This window comes from Paroedura picta, chromosome 10 (assembly GCF_049243985.1).
Source record: "Paroedura picta isolate Pp20150507F chromosome 10, Ppicta_v3.0, whole genome shotgun sequence".
Lineage (NCBI taxonomy): Eukaryota > Metazoa > Chordata > Lepidosauria > Squamata > Gekkonidae > Paroedura > Paroedura picta.
Window position 1 is genome coordinate 84323971 of NC_135378.1, and position 17756 is coordinate 84341726.

A 17756-nucleotide genomic window follows, 5' to 3' on the forward strand; every position below is an offset into this window, starting at 1 on the left:
CGAACACAATTCTCAGGCTACACGTCCGGCCCACCCCGTACTACCACAGAACCCTCTCTTGATCTGTAACTCCATCCAGTTGATGGACAACTTTGGCTGAGATTTTATGCCAGCTTGGTGTCAAGAGCCAGCTTGGGGTAGTGGTTAGGAGTGTGGACTTCTAATCTGGTGAGCCAGGGTTGATTCCCCACTCTTTCTCCACATGCAGCCAGTAAAAAAAAATGGAGTTTTAATGTTTGACGTCTTCGCATACCTCTTATGCAACAATCTGATTTTTGCAGCTTTTCAAATTCCTTACGGGGTTGGTAGCAAAAGATTGGTGAGAAGTGTTTTTCCTGGAGGCCAAGAATATGCAGAAATGTAATCAAATAGTCAGATTTGAGTCCAGGAGAGGGTACAAACGCCCTTCCTCAGTCAGATCCATATCTGGCAAACGATGTCACGAAAGCTTCTACCCTGAAAATCATGTTGCTTTCTAAGGGGGCACTGGACTGAAATCTAGCTCTTCTACAGCAGAACAACATGGCTACCCTCACCCAAAAAGCAATTAACACATGGAATTCACTATTGCAGAAAGTGGTGGCAGCTACAAGCATAGACAGCTTTGAGAGGGAGCTGGAGAAACATCTGGAGCAGAGGTCTACCAATGGCTATTAGCAATGGGGCAGTGATGCTCTGTCCTCTTGGTGCTTGGGGGGGGGCACAGTGGGAGGAGTTCTAGCCCAACTGATGGAACCTCCTGATGGCCCCTGACTGCTAGACTGGATGGGTCATTGGCCTGATCCAACATGGCTTCTCTTATCTTCATATGATGGGACTGGATCAGAGCAGCGGTCCGGCTATTAGGTCCGGCTATTAGGAACAAGAGCACTGACTTCCTGATGCTTGGGGGCCAACCGTGGGAGGGCCTCTGGAGTTCTGGCCCAACTGGTGGACCTCCAGAGGGCACCTCAGTTTTGGCCACTGTGAGACACAGAGTGTTGGACCGGATGGGCCATTGGCCTGATCCAACATGGCTTCTCTTATGTTCTCCTGTTCCTACCCTCCGGAGCTATAATTAAATAACTGATTCATTTGGGTGAAAGGACAGCTTAAAAATCTTTAATTCCTTAATCAACGGGAAAGTCTTTACAGCACTGGGAGCAGTCGAGGGTCAAATTTCCACCTTCCGATCAAGAGCTGTTTTCTGGAGACAGTGGAACAAGACTTGACCTTGGCCAATCACCCCCATCCGATCAAAGGGTTCCAATAAGCTGGGAAAAGCCATAAATTATATATTTTTTTCGACCTTATTAAGATTCTGTTAACATTTGTGCCAACGATGGGGACTTGCGTCAAAGGAGGTAAGAGGAAAGGGGATGGGGGGGGGAGCAACATATAAACAGATTAGAGTTCATAAGCTGTGTTTGTCTCGCAGGATACAGAGCTGCAATTTCGTTATCTGAAAAGAGCAGGGAGAGCCACACTGGGCAGGAGCCACCTCTGGCCCCTCCCCCTTTCAATACTGAACGTCATTCATCTCGATCCAAAAGTCGGCAATTTGCTAGCCATCAAAGCTGGTTAATAGCCCGTGCCGGGTTATTCGAATTTTCTCTTTTTCCCTTAATGTTTTTTAAAGGACTTTAATTGGGGGAGCTGGGAATGGCAAGCTTTAATAAAGAGCTGTTGAGTCCAATAAATTGCAAGGGACTGTTCACACCTTTCCTTTCCGTGGGACCCGTTCAAATATCCTTACTGCAGAGAGAGAGAGAGAGAGAGAGAGAGAGAGAGAGAGAGAGAGAGAGAGAGAGAGAGAGAGAGAATACCATCTGATAACCACACAACTGTTGCTTACTGCAAACGAACGAATGGGGTATCCAAAAGACATCGACCCACCATAGAAAGGAGCCAAAAATGGAACCAGAACAAGGAAGTTTGGAGCTGCTATCAGTTTGGTGAACAGCGATTATTGATTATTGTGAATGGTGATTATTGCCAGCTCTGGGTAGAGAGCCACCCTCTAATCTGGTGAACCCAGTTTGAATCCCCACTCGTCCATATGCAGCCAGCTGGGTGACCTTGGGCCAGTCCTAGTTCTCTTAGAGCTGTTGACACAGAGCAGTTCTCTCAGAGTTCTCTCAGCCCTATCTACCTCACAGAGAAGAAGGGAAGGTGATTGTAGGCCTCTTTGCTACTCCTTCAGGTAGTAAAAAGTGGGGTACAAACAACCAGCTGTTCTTCTATTATATCCAGCACAGTGTCGTTGTTAAGAGTGACAGCCTCTAATCTAGAGAACTGGGTTTGAAACCCCTCTGCACCGCATGTAGCCAGCTGGGTGACCTACTTGTCACAGTTCTCTTACAGTTGTTCTTGTAGAGCAGTTTTCTCAGAGCTCTCTCAGCCTACCTTTCCCTCCCCACCCTCAGTCTCCCTCAGGTGTGGCAGGGAGGTGTGGCCAGTAACCATCACTTCCGGCCCTGTTCTGAGGCTCCTTGAAGCCTGAAAAATATTCCATGGTCAAAAGGCTTTAAAAGACTGCTCTGAACTGGATGGAGTTACCTCCCTTACAGGTGCTAATTATCTGCCTGCAAACATTTCCCCTCAGCTCTAATCGACAATATGTTGCATCCTTTGTGAGCCCTTAAACTTAGGTGACCAGATTGTCCCACTTTTGGAGGGACATCTGGGGGCACCTGGCAAATTGTACTTATGTTGAAATTTTAAAAATCTATATATTACAATACTATGTTTGCATTCTATGCATTCCATGAAACGTTTTGTTGCTCCATATAGACCAAATTTTTAATCAAGAACCCCGCCGGTCAATGGTGTCCCGCTTTACCAATGTTAAAATCTGGCCACCTTATCTTAAAACACTCCCACTGCCCTCTGACCAGGCTAGAAAGCCTCAGGGTCTCCATTCCTACTGCAAAAGGGAGCCTGGACTCTCACACAAAAGCTGAGGCCCAGAATTAACCTTTGTGGGTCTTCAAGGTGCCCCAACACAGCAAACCACCAGAATCTAAGCTTTTACCCCAAACTCTTGTTGGTCTCTTAGCTGCTTCTGGACTTCAAAAAATTCCATGCCTGCATGCTACGGACTCTCTGGGGGTAACTTTTCCTTCCTTCCCTGAAGACCTGCCTAAACAAAAATTGCAATTTCGCGGTTTATTGCCCCACCTTCCAGAATACGTTTGACTGCCGTCATTTACGGCTTCAAACACATCTGCGGAAACAGCCGTCCGTCCACCCTGCTAATTTTCCCTCCATGCTACTAATGGCATAATTCACTATCTCAACCCCCCCCCCTTTATTCTGTTCTAACTATAGAACTGGCTAAAATGCTCTATTTTTCAACCACGGGCTTATATAAGAGCAGGAATTACATGTCCTGATGTGAACCAGATGTTTTCCGCATTGTGCAAGAGGTGTGTGTGGCGGACATTACTGACAGATCAGTCAAAAATGCACATGCCTTCAACACGTCTATCCCCCCCCCTCAAAAAAAAAAAAGATTAACGGGCACTTTTTCGTCTTTCCAATTTAAATAGCTCAGCGACAGTTTAACTGCCGGCGTTCAAGCAGCCTGCGAGGCAAAAGAAGGGAAGGGAGAGAACCGCTTGGCCGATCTACAATGTTATGAAATTCAGTCGTTTTGCAACGCTGTGTAAACGTGTGAACAGCTCAATCTGGTTTTAAAAAAAAACAGGGAGGAAAAATGACAGCTTGCAGCCTCTGGGATCTTCGGAGGGGAAAGAACCTCCAAAATTATTCCATCATCGAATCTGGTTACAATTTCATCGCAGATAGATCTGGAGCTTAATTTTTCACGTTCCCACCAAACTCCTGTGTAGTCATAAAAAAATGCACCTTGCCCACCAAGCGTGCTAAGACGGGATGAAAAAAAAAAAAGATGTTTAATTGTTATTGCCGTTTTAAGGACCGGGAGCTGAATTTAATTGGCTGCTTTGCATATTCATTCAGCTGTCCCGAAGCTTTCCGATAACGAATTCCTCCAGACAATTCTCTAAGAGAATATCATCACAGGTTTTCTTGAGACATTTTACGAGGAGAAATCTGTCAGACATGGACTGAGGGGGAGGAGGTGTGCTTCAATCCAGAGGTGGAAAGTATCTCCTCCATTTTGGAGTTTCTCAGCACCTGATGAGGCCCTCAGGTACCTGACTGGAGATATTAATTCATTGTTCCCAAAACCACCCGACCAATCCTCAGGCTCCATGCTGGCTGCCAATCATAGGACTCCATGTTGCTCTGCGTCATTCTCATCCGTGTCTCAAGAACACTTTGGAGTTTAAGCATAAACAGACTCAGGCCCAGGTACCTAACTGGCTGTAGGAGAGGGGCAGTGGCCCGGTGGTAGAGCATCTACTTGGGATGCAGAAGGTCCCGGGTTCAATCCCAGGCATCTCCAGTTCCAAATCAGGCAGCAGAAGATGGGGAAGGCCCGTGCCTGAAACCCTGGAGAGCCAGAGTAGGCAAGACCTGTGATCTGAGTCTAAAGCAATTTCATGTTCGTGCGCCTTGGCTTAGGCTGTGAATCTCCCCGAAAAAGACAGTGCTGAATTGCACACCCACACTCTAATGCAGAGAGGGGACGTATTTCACTTGACATTCAGAGAAACATCCTAATGATGGGAACAGTCCAGCCGTGGAACCAACAATCAAGGGGATGAGGGAGGGGTGTCCTTCTCTGGACGTCTTTTTCAGCCAGGGCTTCATGAAACCCTGGTGTTTCTTGATGGCCCCGGAAGGGACTGGGTTCATTAATTATTAAACGTATTTTTAAAAACGTGTTAAACATTTATTGGGTGATATGACCATGTGTGGCCATGCTGACCCCGCCCCCTCTTCCCCAAATGGCCAATGCTGAGCCTGGAGGGGGTGGGAAGGGGAGGGGCTCCAGGTGGGTGTGTCCACAACCGTATTCCACATGATCCCACCACCTCTGGGGTTTCCTGAAGAATGTATCAGGGGGTCCTCATTAAAAAAAAAAGTTGAGAAAGGCTAGAAGAGAACATGGAAAGCCACCTGTATGGTCTACATTTTGGATGTCTCATAATGAGCAGCCCACCTAGGTGGTCTCTTACGCCCCTCCCAATATAATAAGCAAACCTTTACAAACAAGTGCTAATGACAGGGATGAGCATAATGACAGGGATGAGCAGGGATGAGAGCCAGTTTGGTGTAGTGGTTAGGAGTGCAGACTTCTAATCTGGCATGCCGGGTTCGATTCTGCGCTCCCCCACATGCAGCCAGCTGGGTGACCTTGGGCTCGCCACGGCACTGATAAAACTGTTCTGACTGGGCAGTGATATCAGGGCCCTCTCAGCCTCACCCACCCCACAGGGTGTCTGTTGTGGGGAGAGGAAAGGGAAGGCGACTGGAAGCCCCTTTGAGCCTCCTTCGGGTAGGGAAAAGCGGCATATAAGAACCAACTCTTCTTCTTCTTCTTCATTTCATACTTTCTTTAGCCTTCAGGATTGTTTCTCCAATTTCAAGCGGCTGTCCATTCCGTGACGGCCCCCGGCTTAATCCTGTTTGCCTGATATTTCCAATTGTTTGTTCGCAGATTGAACCGCCTCTGATAATCCTGGCTCATGGTTTGCATTTGTCGTTGCCAGCATGTCTACCTTCCCTCCCAAAATGCAAATCTGCCAGATGCCGAGAGTTCCACGGAGGGAAGAGACTTTGGCCTTGGGCACAGAATGCGGTTTCCCGCATTCTGGCCGATCGCTCGGGAAGCGATGAATGGGCAAAATCTGTCTTTGATGGCTCTAACCCCAAAAAGCATCCAGAGCACTACCGGATTAAAAGAAGAGCTGAACACACAGATCATACCGGCTGAAAGTCTGTTTTTAGGCACGTTGGCTAAAGGCCTGACACCCAGCCATAAGGTCAGCACAAACCCTACAATCACAGACTTTTCAACTAAGGCCCGAACGGTGGCAAAAATGCAATCCGTCCCGCTCAATATCTGTCCCCTGAAAAACACAGAGGGGCATGCTGGATTTTGACTTGCCACATAAAGGAGGGAAGATGGCTAACAGATCACAAAACAGGCTTGGGCAGCTGTGCAGACCATTTGTGCAAACAGAGCAAAATACCAGGTCCCAAATGAGATTATGGTGCAGCCTGCCAGACTCTTTTCCATCTGTCCCAGAAATGTGAGTGTCGTGCTTTCCTGGGAGTGAAGAACCATGAGGATGATCAGGAGCCCGGGGACCGAGCCCTAGGTGAGAAGGGTGAGGGGTTTGGGAATGTCCAGCCTGGGAAGAGGAGGCGGAGAGTGGCTCTATTGAAGTAGCTGAAAGGTTGTCACTAGGAGGAGGGTGGAGAAAGGTTTCTGTTGGCAGCAGAGGAGAGGACCTGCAGGAATGGCTTTAAACTACATGTAGAATAGTACCAGATATCGGGGGGGGGGGGATTCACAGTTTGAGTTGTTCAACAGTGGAATAGGCTGCCAGAGGAGGAGGGGAGCTCCCCCTCACTGGCAGTCTTCAAGCAGCGGCTGGACAGATCCTTCTCCTGGATGCTTGAGGCTGATCCTGCACTGAGCAGGGGTTGGGACTGGATGGTCTGGGTGGCACCTTCCCACTCTAGGATTCTAGGAGTCTAGTTCAGCAGGGGAAGGGGCTGCCTAAGGAGGTGGGGAGCTCCCCCTCACTGGCCGTCTTCAAGCAGCGGCTGGGCAGATCCTTCTCCTGGATGCCTGAGGCTGATCCTGCACTGAGCAGGGGGTGGGACTAGATGGCCTGCATGGCCCCTTCCCACTCTAGGATTCTAGGAGTCTAGTTCAGCAGTGGAAGGGGCTGCCTCAGGAGGTGGGGAGCTCCCCCTCACTGGCCGTCTTCAAGCAGCGGCTGGACAGATCCTTCTCCTAGATGCTTGAGGCTGATCCTGCACCGAGCAGGGGGTGGGACTGGATGGCCTGTGTGGCCTCTTCCCACTCTAGGATTCCATCACTCTATGATACTATGAGTCATGACAGAGCTCTTTCAACTCTCCCCAGCTGTGATTGAGTGGATTGAAAATGTAGGTTGGGCTTTCTCAACCAGGCTTTCCCAAATTATTGAATTATTTTAATTATTTTAAATATATTTTTTAAACTTCTTCAACATTTTTGGGGTGATATGACCATAGACAGTCATGTTGACCTGCCCCCCTCTCCCAAAATGGCCAGTGATGGGCCTGGAGGGGATGGGGAGGGGAGGGGCCCCAGGTGGGCGTGGCCACAGCTCTGCTTCCCAGCCATATCCTGCATGAATGCGCCACTTCTGGGGTCTCTCAGAGCCTGAAGGATGTTTCAAGGGGGTTCTCCACCGCAAGATAAATATTTCAAAGGTGGTCCTCTTCCGTAGCTTTTGCACCAAACAAATTCCTCCCATGTCCTTAAAAAAAAATAAAAACCCTTCACTCACCCTTGGCTTATCTATGACAGCCTTTATCTATTACCTCTTCATTAAGGTTGCATTAAAAATGATTAAAATATTACAAGGATGAGTGTTGACGGCATTCCTAATAATCTGTCACACCTCTTGAATCATCAAGTCACATTATGTTTGCGGGGGGGGGGTGGAATCATTTTTTAAAAGCCACTGAAATGCAACATAAACGTGTAAAACTGTTCCACGGACGGCTCTTATAGCCTCAGGATAGGAAGCGTCTGTTCTGACCTCACCTGAAACTCCATTTGAAAGCCTGCGACTGATTCACACCTATTTATTGCTAGTTCTGTCCTCAGCGACACACTGTTAAAAGCACCAACTTTTCATATATTTTTGAGATGGTCTCATGGGATACAGGATTTTACCGGCGGTATTTATCTGTGCGGGCCAGGGGAGGCTGCTGAAGAAGAATTATTTTATATATACCATGCGTCTCCCTACCCAAAGGAGTCCTAAAGTGACTTCTAAGCACTGTTCCCTTCCATTCCCCAAAACAGACACCCTGCAAGGTAGGTGAGGCTAAAAGAGCTTGAAGAGAACTGCTCTGTGAGAACAGAACAGCTGTCAGAGAACTATGACTAGCCCAAGGTCACCCAGCTGGTTGCATGCTGAAGCAGAACGGCTGATTTTTATACCTCGCCTTTCACTACCCGAAGGATCCTCAAAGAGGCTTACAATCGCCCACCCTTCCTCTCCCCACCCCTCCACAGCAGACACACTTTGAGGGAGGTGAGAGAACTCTGAGAGAACTGCAATTGACCCAAAGTCAATCAACTGGCTGCATGTGAAGGAATGGGGAATCAAATCCGGTTCTCCAGATTAGAGTGTAAGACAGGGTAGTCAACCTGTGGTCCTCCAGATGTCCATGGACTACAATTCCCATGAGCCCCTGCCAGCACGCTGGCAGGGGCTCATGGGAATTGTAGTCCATGGACATCTGGAGGACCACAGGTTGACTACCCCTGGTCTAAGGCACCACGCCTGATGAGAGATTGCTTGCTGACTGAACATAGCTGCTCTTTGAAGTAATCAGTGCTGCATTTTTCAAAGTTTTTCTTCATTCAACACTGGAAGGAACACAGAGAAAGGAAAGACCAAACAGCATCCTTGCTTTCCTTTTTCTAAACATTGTGGTTTTTTTCCCATTCCTGTCCTGCAGACTGCAGTCAAGGCTCAGAGGGAGAGCCTCTGCTTGGCCTGCAGAAGGTCCCTGGTTCAATACCTGGCACCTCCAGTTAAAAGGACCAGGCAGCGGATGATGGAAAAGATCTCTACCTGAGACCCTGAAGAGTCATGGAGAGGTCTGTGGTTCAATAGAAGAGTCTCTGCTTGGCATGTAGAAGGTCCCAAGTTCAGTCTCCAGTTAAAAGGGAAAGATCTCTGCATGAGAGCCGTGGGGAAGGGCTGTGTCTCAGTGGCAGAGTCTCTGCTTGGCCTGCAGAAGGTCCCAAATTCAATCTCTGGCACCTCCAGATAAAAGGATCAGGCAGGAGGGGATGGGAAAGACCTCTGCCTGAGACCTTGGAATGGCTCAGTGGCAGAGAATCAGAAGGTCCCAAGTTCAATCCAAGGCATCTCCAGTTTAAAAGTACCATGCAGGAAGTGATGAGAAGGACAAGGTGTCCCCTGATGGACCCGTGGTCTAATTCAGTAGCAGGCAGCTTCGTTTAAGTCTGACACAGGTGCTTTGGCAGCCCCAGGGAAAGATAACCTTTGCAAGTTTCCAAATAAAACTGACAGGCAAGGAAAGTGTTCACGGGGAAGCAGCAAGAACTCAAGTCACAGCTGACCTGGACTAGTTGCAAGGTGCTGAAATATTCCGCCCGCCCACCTGGTGGACGTTTCAGGGAGGACAAAATGTATGGAGTGCCGTCAGGTCTGGAACACACGTTCAGATCAGCCCTAGATCTGCAGTCTGATTCTGCTTGTGGCACATTGTTTATGTTTGTACGATCTGGAATGTTTATCCTTTCCTCTGGATGCCGGCCTCCAGGTGGGACCAGGGGACTTCCCAGAATTGCAGCTCATCTCCAGACCTCAAAAATTAGTTCCCCTGGAGAAAAGCGATGCTTTGGAGGGGGGACTCCACTGAAGTCCCTGCTCTCCCCCAGCTCCATCCCCAAATCTCCAAAAGTTTCCCAATCTGGATCTGGTAACATGGCCCTTCCTCTCAGCTTGCATGTTAGACTTATTTGTTTTTTGACTTTGCTTATACCCTTCCTTTCTCCCCAGGGGGACATCAGGCTCCAGCAGTGGAGGGAACCCTTGAAGCCCATCAGAAGAGCCCTGCTAGATCACACCAGTGGTCCATCTGGTCCAGCATAACATCTCACAGTGGCCAATCAGTTCCTTGGGAGGGCCAGCCACAGGGCAGAGAGGCCGAAGACTTCCTCTGATAAGAACACCGGAAGAACCCTGCTGGATCAGTCTAGTGGTCCATCTAATCCAGCATCCTGCCTCACAGAGTGGCCAACCAGTTCCTTTGAAGGGCCAACAACAGGGCAGAGAGGCTGAGGCCTTCCTAAGAACATCAGAAGAGATCTGCTGGGTCAGACCAGGGAGGGTCCATCCAGTCCAGCCTCCTGTCTCACCCAGGGGCCAGCCAGTTCCTCTGGAGAGCCAACCACAGGGCAGAGAGATCAAGGCCTTCATAAGAACATCAGAAGGGCCCTGCTGGATCAGACCAGAGGGCCATCTGTTTCAGCATCCTATCTCATACAGTGGCCAACTAGGTCTGAGGCGTTCTCTTGGTGATGCCTCGTGGGTGTGGGATTCAGGCGTTCAGTGCCTCTGAATGTGGAGGTTCCCCTCAGCCACCCTGGCTCGTGGCCTCAGATAGACTTCTCCATGAATCTATCTAATCTCCTTTATAAGCTGCTGATTCCTGTATCCATCACCATATCCTCTGGCAGCAAATTTCACATGATAATCATAGAATCATAGAGTTGGAAGGGACCCCCAAGGTCATCTAGTCCAACCCCCTACGCAACGCAGGAACTCACAACTACCTGCCTACCCATAGTGACACATGGTTGGCCACTTTCATCAGTAGAAAGCCAAACAATATGGGCACACCTTCCATTGTTATGTTGGGGGCAGTGAGCTACGGGGAAGGAAGGCGACAGAATGTTCATGTCCCTCCATATTTAGAGAGCCAAGCAAGAGCCAGCTTGGTGTCGAAGTTAAGAGTGGCAGCCTCTGATCTGGAGAACTGGGTTTGATTCTCCACTTCTCTTCCACATGCAGCCAGCTTGGTGACTGTGACCCTGTCTCAGTTCTCTCAGAACTCTCTCAGCCTCACCTCCCTCACAGGGTGTCTGTTGTGGGGAGGGGAAAGGGAAGGTGAATGTAAGCCTCTGAGACTCCTTCAGGTAGAGAAAAGCAGCATCTAAGAACCAACTCTTCTTCTTCGGTAATCTCAGGGCTCTGTCAGCCTCCCCTCCCTCACAGGGTGTCTATTGTGGGGAGAGGAAAGGGAAGGTGATTGGAAACCTCTTTGAGACTCCTTCGGGTAGATAAAAGTGGCATATAAGAACCAACTCTTCTTCTTGTTGTGGGGAGAGGAACAGAAGGTAACTGCAAGCCACTTTGAGATGCCTTCAGGTAGTAAAAATCAACATACAAAGAACAGGCGGGAAACACATAACTAAAAATGGCTCCTATTCTGCCATCAGCTTTGACCTTTCCTCCCCAAATATGGGTCAGACGTAAGTGATCCAGGAGGCGAGGGAGGGGAAATCAGTGGGGGGGGGGCGGGAATACAGAATTTTAAAATATTCATCTCAGCTCAACATTTCTCCGTTTCCAAGAGGAAGCCTGCCCTCTCGCAAAGCGCATCTCCGGAAATGCAAAGCGTGCATTTCCATTTCAGTTTCTTAAATGTCAAAAAAGTGACTTATCATCGTGGAACACAGAAAGCCCCACGGGAGCACTGGGGGGGCACTGCCAGGGGTCCGCCCCCGGACACTTTTGTGACGACAGCAATGGACGCGATCTCAGCCGGAATCTTCTCGATCTTCTTGTCTGCTCATCCGCCTCCTTCATCTTCTTACCTGCTGGCGAGGACTGTCAGATTTCACTTTCTGATTTCTTTCCTACCTTCCCCAGCCACTGATTCCTCTCTCCGCCTGTGTTATCTCAGGGGTATCACCCCTCTCCTGACATAAATCCTTGCATTATGCACAACATCTTGGAAGGTCAGACGTACGGCTCCGATGTCATGAATGAATCAGCTGACATTTTGCAAATCACTTGGAATCCGGCCGAGAAGATTCGTTTTCATCAACAGCTCCCCAAAAACGGCTGTACTCCGGCAATTAACTTGCTAGTATTTTAAACTCATTAGTGCTTCTCGCTCTATATGTTTCTTTTTTAATTGCTTCCTTGCTCCAGAAGATTTCCCTCCCTTCGTAGGATCCTGCAAAGTTCATCCGGCAGGAAACTTTGAGCTTGTGGGGAGAGCTTGGGGCGTGCATTTTTCACGAACATCAGCGAACATTCGCAATTGGTAGATGAATACGAGAGCTCGTTCCACCGAAATAAAATTGCTTGTGATTTGATGTTAAAGTTTGGTGCCTGGTCATTAATCTGTGCGAATTAGCTCCTGTCTGTATGTTTGTGATGTTGGAATAATAAAAAACACAACAGCCGTTGTAATCACCTCTGCGTATAAATCTTCAGTACTGTCAAATCTCTTTCGACTCATGGTTGACCTTATGAATTCATATCCTCCAAAAATGTTATTATTAACAGCCTCGCTCTAGTCTTGTCAATTGAGGGCTTCCTTGATTGAGTCCATCCATCACCTCTTGAGTCTTCCTTTTCTCCTTCTGCCTAAATATTTTGCTAGCCTGGTTGTCTTTTCCAGTTACTCCAGTGTTCTGATAATGGGACCAAAGTATGATTCCGGTGAATAGCAAAGGGACAGGCTCTCTGTTGATGCCTCACACAGCCATCCGCAGTTGGGAATATCTCTGCCCACTCGGGTCTCATCTTGACATTTTTATTTCTTTTACGTGCAAAGCGTGTTAACTGGAAATTTGTCATGCTTCGGGTGAATTAACCCTAATCAATTTTCGGTCTAATGGTCGTTTTAAACATCTGTTTGATAAGCATTTCCTATTGTTAAGCATCTATTCTTCGGTGCCGTTTCTTAGATTATAGTTTTAAAAGTTGTGTGGTTTTCGTAGCTGGCTTGGGGCTGTACCACAAGGAAATCTAAGCCAACGGGAGCCTGCGACATATGGCCAGCAACCGCTTGATAAGTCTATGTGTGAGCTGTTTACTGTGGTTAGGCATTGCTTGCCACTTCTGCTAACAGCCGCAGGTTCCTTCACCCTCCCCCTGAACGTCTGCTGCCTTCCCCCAACACCAGTCAAGTCAGGGCTCTCTTTCCAACAAGTCTAACTCTGAAACACATGGATGGATTCACACATACACACACACACACACACACCGTGCACTGCTGAATGTATCAGGGTTTTGCTCTTCCTCAAAGCCAGAGAAAACCTGCCATCGTACAAACATTCCCATGGGTAACCATCTCCTAATGGGGTGGCCACCTCTGGGTCATGGTTGGAGATCTCCTGCCAGCTTGGTGTAGTGGTTAGGAGCGCCGACTTCAAATCTGGGAAACTGGGTTTGATTCCCTGCTCCTCCTCCACATGCAGCCAGCTGGGTGACTTTGGGCTCGCCATGGCACTGATAAAGCTGTTCTGACCGAGCAGGAATATCAGGGCTCTCTCAGCCTCACCCACCTCACAGGGTGTCTGCTGTGGGGAGAGGAAAGGGAAGGCAATTATAAGCCACTTTGAGATTCCTTTGGGTAGAGAAAAGCGGCATATAAGAACCAACTCTTCTTGTTTAGTAATATCAGGGCTCTCTCAGCCTCACCTACCTCACAGGGTGTCTGTTGTGGGGGGAGGAAAGGGAAAGCGACTGTAAGCCACTTTGAGACTCCTTCGGGTAGAGAAAAGCGGCATCTAAGAACCAACTCTTCTGCTTTTTCTTCTTCTTTAGTAATCTCAGGACTCTCTCAGCCTCCCCTCCCTCACAGGGTGTCTGTTGTGGAGAGAGGAAAGGGAAGGTGAATGTAAGCCGCTTTGAGACTCCTTTGAGTAGAGAAAAGTGGCATATAAGAACCAACTCTTCTTCTTCTGTCCCTTCTTTTCTTCGCTGGAACAAAATACTTCTCCATTGCTCATTGTTCACCCCAGTTCATTATCTGCGGCTACTACATAAACCGAGAGCCACAAAACAGATGTGAAATGTCACAAGCAGCATCTACAGTTTGATTTCCCACTGAGTGACCCCCCTGCTGGGCTCTAATGGGTTGACCCAAGAGGGATTCCTGGCATTACTATATTTGGTAGTTCTGAGGGGGTTTTTGTTTGTTTTGCTCAAGGGGGGGGGGGGGGTTTAAGCCCAAGACAAGTCATTCTGTAAATAAAGCAGGAATGTGCAGATTACATTAATTAGTTTTAGAGGCCGTTTTTGCAGCTATAGAAACACCAAAAACAGACAAAACTGCAGTCAAGAGTTTCAATTAAAAAAAAAAGTTTTCTGTTTTAGACACTTTTCAATCCTTCTCTCAGTCACATTCTTTTCGAGGAGGCGAAAGCCCAAGTCACAAAAGTAGCACAGCTGGCATTCTGCCACCTGTGCCAACCTAAACTACTGGCACCCTACCTGGTCCCAGACCAACGAGCCACAGTGATCCACGTGACGGTCACCTCTAGACTGGACGTCTGCAACTCACTCTATGCAGCCCTGCCCTTAGCCTTGAACCCGGAAACTAGAGCTGGTCCAAAACACAGTGGCCAGGGTCTTCACAGAAATACAATGAATGTCCTACATCCAGCCCATCCTCCATCAACTGCAGTGGCTACCAGTTGAATTCCGGATCAGGCTAAAGGTTCTGGTAATTTCCTTTAAGGCCATACGCTGTCAGGGCCCAGTGTACCTGAGGGACCACCTCCCTGCCTATGCCCCTCACAGAGCTTTATGCTCTGCCACCACTGTCAACCGGCTAATGATCCCTGATCCTAAAGAAGCCTGCTTGGCCTCAACCAGTGCCAGAGCCTTCTCCATTCTGGCCCCTACCTGGTGGAAGGAGCTCCCGGTGGAGATCAGGGCCCTGACGGAGATAAAACAGTTCTGCAGGCCCTGCAAAAGGGAGCTCTTCCGCCAGGCATTTGGTTGAGGCCAGGCATAACCAACAGCATCTGCAGGGCCTCTGCTCCCTCCCTCCCAGGAATCCATAAACCTGACCTGAACCTTGGTCCTGTTCAAAGCGGTATAGACTGTTACCCTCAGTTACAGCTGCTAATGTTAATGTCACTATTGTTCTAGTTCATCCATATGTTGTGTAGAAACTAAGGTCCATGTATTGTTCTTGCGTTCCATGTAAGCTGCCCTGAGCCTCAGGGGAGGGCGATATATAAATATGGATGGATGGATGGATGGATGGATGGATGGATGGATGGATGGATGGATGGATGGATGGATGGATGGATGGATGGATGGATGAATCATAGAATCATAGAATCATAGAATCATAGAATCATAGAATCATAGAATCATAGAATCATAGAATCATAGAGTTGGAAGGGGCCATACAGGCCATCTAGTCCAACCCCCTGCTCAACGCAGGATCAGCCCAAAGCATCCTAAAGCATCCAAGAAAAGTGTGCATCCAACCTTTGCTTGAAGACTGCCAGTGAGGGGGAGCTCACCACCTCCCTAGGCAGCCTATTCCACTGCTGAACTACTCTGACTGTGAAAAATGTTTTCCTGATATCTAGCCTATATCATTGTACTTGAAGTTTAAACCCATTACTGCGTGTCCTCTCCTCTGCAGCCAACAGAAACAGCATCCTGCCCTCCTCCAAGTGACAACCTTTCAAATACTTAAAGAGGGCTATCATGTCCCCTCTCAACCTCCTTTTCTCCAGGCTGAACATTCCCAAGTCCCTCAACCTATCTTCATAGGGCTTGGTCCCTTGGCCCCAGATCATCTTCATCGCTCTCCTGTGTACCCTTTCAATTTTATGGATGGATGGATGAAATAGTCAAATCCTAAAACTATCAATCAATAAAACACAGCAGTAATATATAACAATCAGGCATAACCTAGCGGTTTTGCCTAGTAAGCTCGTCTGTTAAGGTATATATTACATCAAGCCAATTATTTGTTTGTTTGTTTGTTTGTTTGTTTAATGCATTGCTTAGTAAACTGACTTCGGAAAACACATGTCCCCTAGTTGCCCTCAGGCCTGGAAAAACAATACCCTCCATAGGAATTTCCTCATGTCTCCATGGTATTTACCACAGAGATTATGAGAAATTCCTAGAAGGCCACCCTGAAGTCATATCGCATCCTCCACAAACCTTGCCAGGCGCCACCCTTAAATTCCCCCAGCAGCCCTAGGTGAGTACCTTTATGACAGCCTGATGACACATGAGCACATACGAAGCAACCTTATGGTTGAAGACAACTGGCTGACCAGTTGAACAAAATTAAAGTCCAACAGCACCTTCAAGACCGACAAAGTTTTATTAATGATACAATCTTTTGATCCACCATGTCTGTCTTGTCTACTCAGACTGGCAACCGCTCCCCAGGGTCTCAGGCTGAGGCCTTCCACATCCCCTCCTGCCTGGTCCTTTTTAACTGGAGATGCTGGGGATTGAACCTGGGACCCTCTACATGCCATGCAGATGCTCTCCCACTGAGCCACAGCCCCATTCATGGCTCTCCAGGGTCTCAGGCAGAGGTCTTTCACATTGGCTACATCCTGGTCCTTTGAACTGGAGGTGCCAGGGATTGAACCTGGGACCTTCTGCAAGCCAAGCAGTGGCCCTTCCACTGGGCTGCAGGGGACCTGAGCAGTCAGAGGCTGTGATTCAAGTGAATTTCCTTTCGTTCCTTTAGGCTGCTAGAATGATCTTCCATTGGAAGCACGGACTCAGGCAGCCCTGTGCCGTTTTAGGAGGGGATGGGAAATGATTCTTTATCAGAGCTTTTGACGGGCTTTCAGTGTTCCAGTTAAACTGTCAGAGTCTGTGACTTTAGTACAGGTTTTCTGTGCTTTATTATTGAGGTGGTTTTCTCCTTTTTGTTCAACAGAACTTTTTGGTACATTTCTCTTCCTTTTTTTTAAAGAAGAGGCTTATATATAGTTCAATAAATACATAGTAAAAACATCCGTGACAATCACCAAAGAAATATCAATCAAGGGACAAGGCAAACCCGAGGAGCTTCGGAAAGATGGCACTGTAGCAGACCATATCTTATGGTCTCTCAGACCTAACTGAGGGGCAGGGGCAGCAACTCCTGTCAGACTTGAGCGAGGTGCGCAAACCTTGCTCGTGGTCGCCCCGGGAGCCGGGAACGGCACCCAGAGGGTCCTACAGATCCGTGGAGAACAATTTCTCCGGATCTCCGCAGTTTGTGTCAGAGGCCCGGACAGTAGCCAGCCGTTAGCCAAAACTGAAAGTGAATCTTTAAGCTTGAGACGACCAGCTGTATGAAACTCTGCATCTCTCCTGCCGACTCTCTCCACCTCTCGACTGACAAAAGGAACGGAACGGAATCATTAGCATAAAGACTGTGAGTTTCTCTATCTGCTCTATTACTTCAAAGCTAGGCATTAGCCCAACACCACCTCCCTCCCCCCTTATCTAATCAATTTGCATGGAAATGCTCTTCACAGACGGGAGGGAAATTAGCGAAATTCACTGGGCAGAACAGAGAGAAGGAAAAGCTTAAATCCTTACCGACAGAGAAAGCGGCAGGGATTGTTTACAATTCACGGAGATCGCTTGGTTGATAACTACCAGGCTTCTCAACTCTCGCGAGACGCCTGTTTGGGATTTGCGGTGGATCTACGCAGTGGAGTTAACGAAGATTGCAATGGAGGAAGGACCCATTTTAGACGTCTAACCTGCGCCTGTCTGAGTGGATTATAATTTGCCGATTCTGCTTTTTTCTTTTTTTTTCCTCTCTCTCCTGGTGGCTTTTTATTTTTTCTTTTTTTTGGGGGGGGGGACATTTTCTATATACACTCCTATTGATATTTTTATAGCCCTGGCCCCCCCTCACCTTTTGTAACACTTTTTGGCTTTTGTTCTGAGACAAAGCTCCTGCTTATTTGTGGTTATTATTTCTACAACGGCTCTTCCTTTTTTTTTTTAAAAAAAAAAAAAATTTCAACACCCCTCTACAAGTTATTTTTGGAGCTATAGCTGATTCTGGAAGGACATATCTTTCTATCCCCCCTTATCCCCCCCCCTTTCCTCCTATGCTTTTTT

At 48.0% G+C, this 17756-nt stretch overlaps 1 long non-coding RNA gene across 5 annotated transcripts in view; it reads right to left on the minus strand.

The window, feature by feature from the left end:
- The window catches only part of LOC143819486 (uncharacterized), a 57455-nt gene extending 40006 nt beyond the window's left edge, over positions 1–17449 (minus strand). For 3 of the 5 annotated variants that reach the window (XR_013224991.1, XR_013224990.1, XR_013224989.1), the window contains exon 1: positions 17223–17449. This is a non-coding gene — a long non-coding RNA (uncharacterized LOC143819486). The remainder of the gene's footprint in view (positions 1–17222) is intronic. The other 2 variants (XR_013224992.1, XR_013224988.1) reach the window with 1 other exon arrangement.
- Positions 17450–17756: the final 307 nt, after the last annotated feature.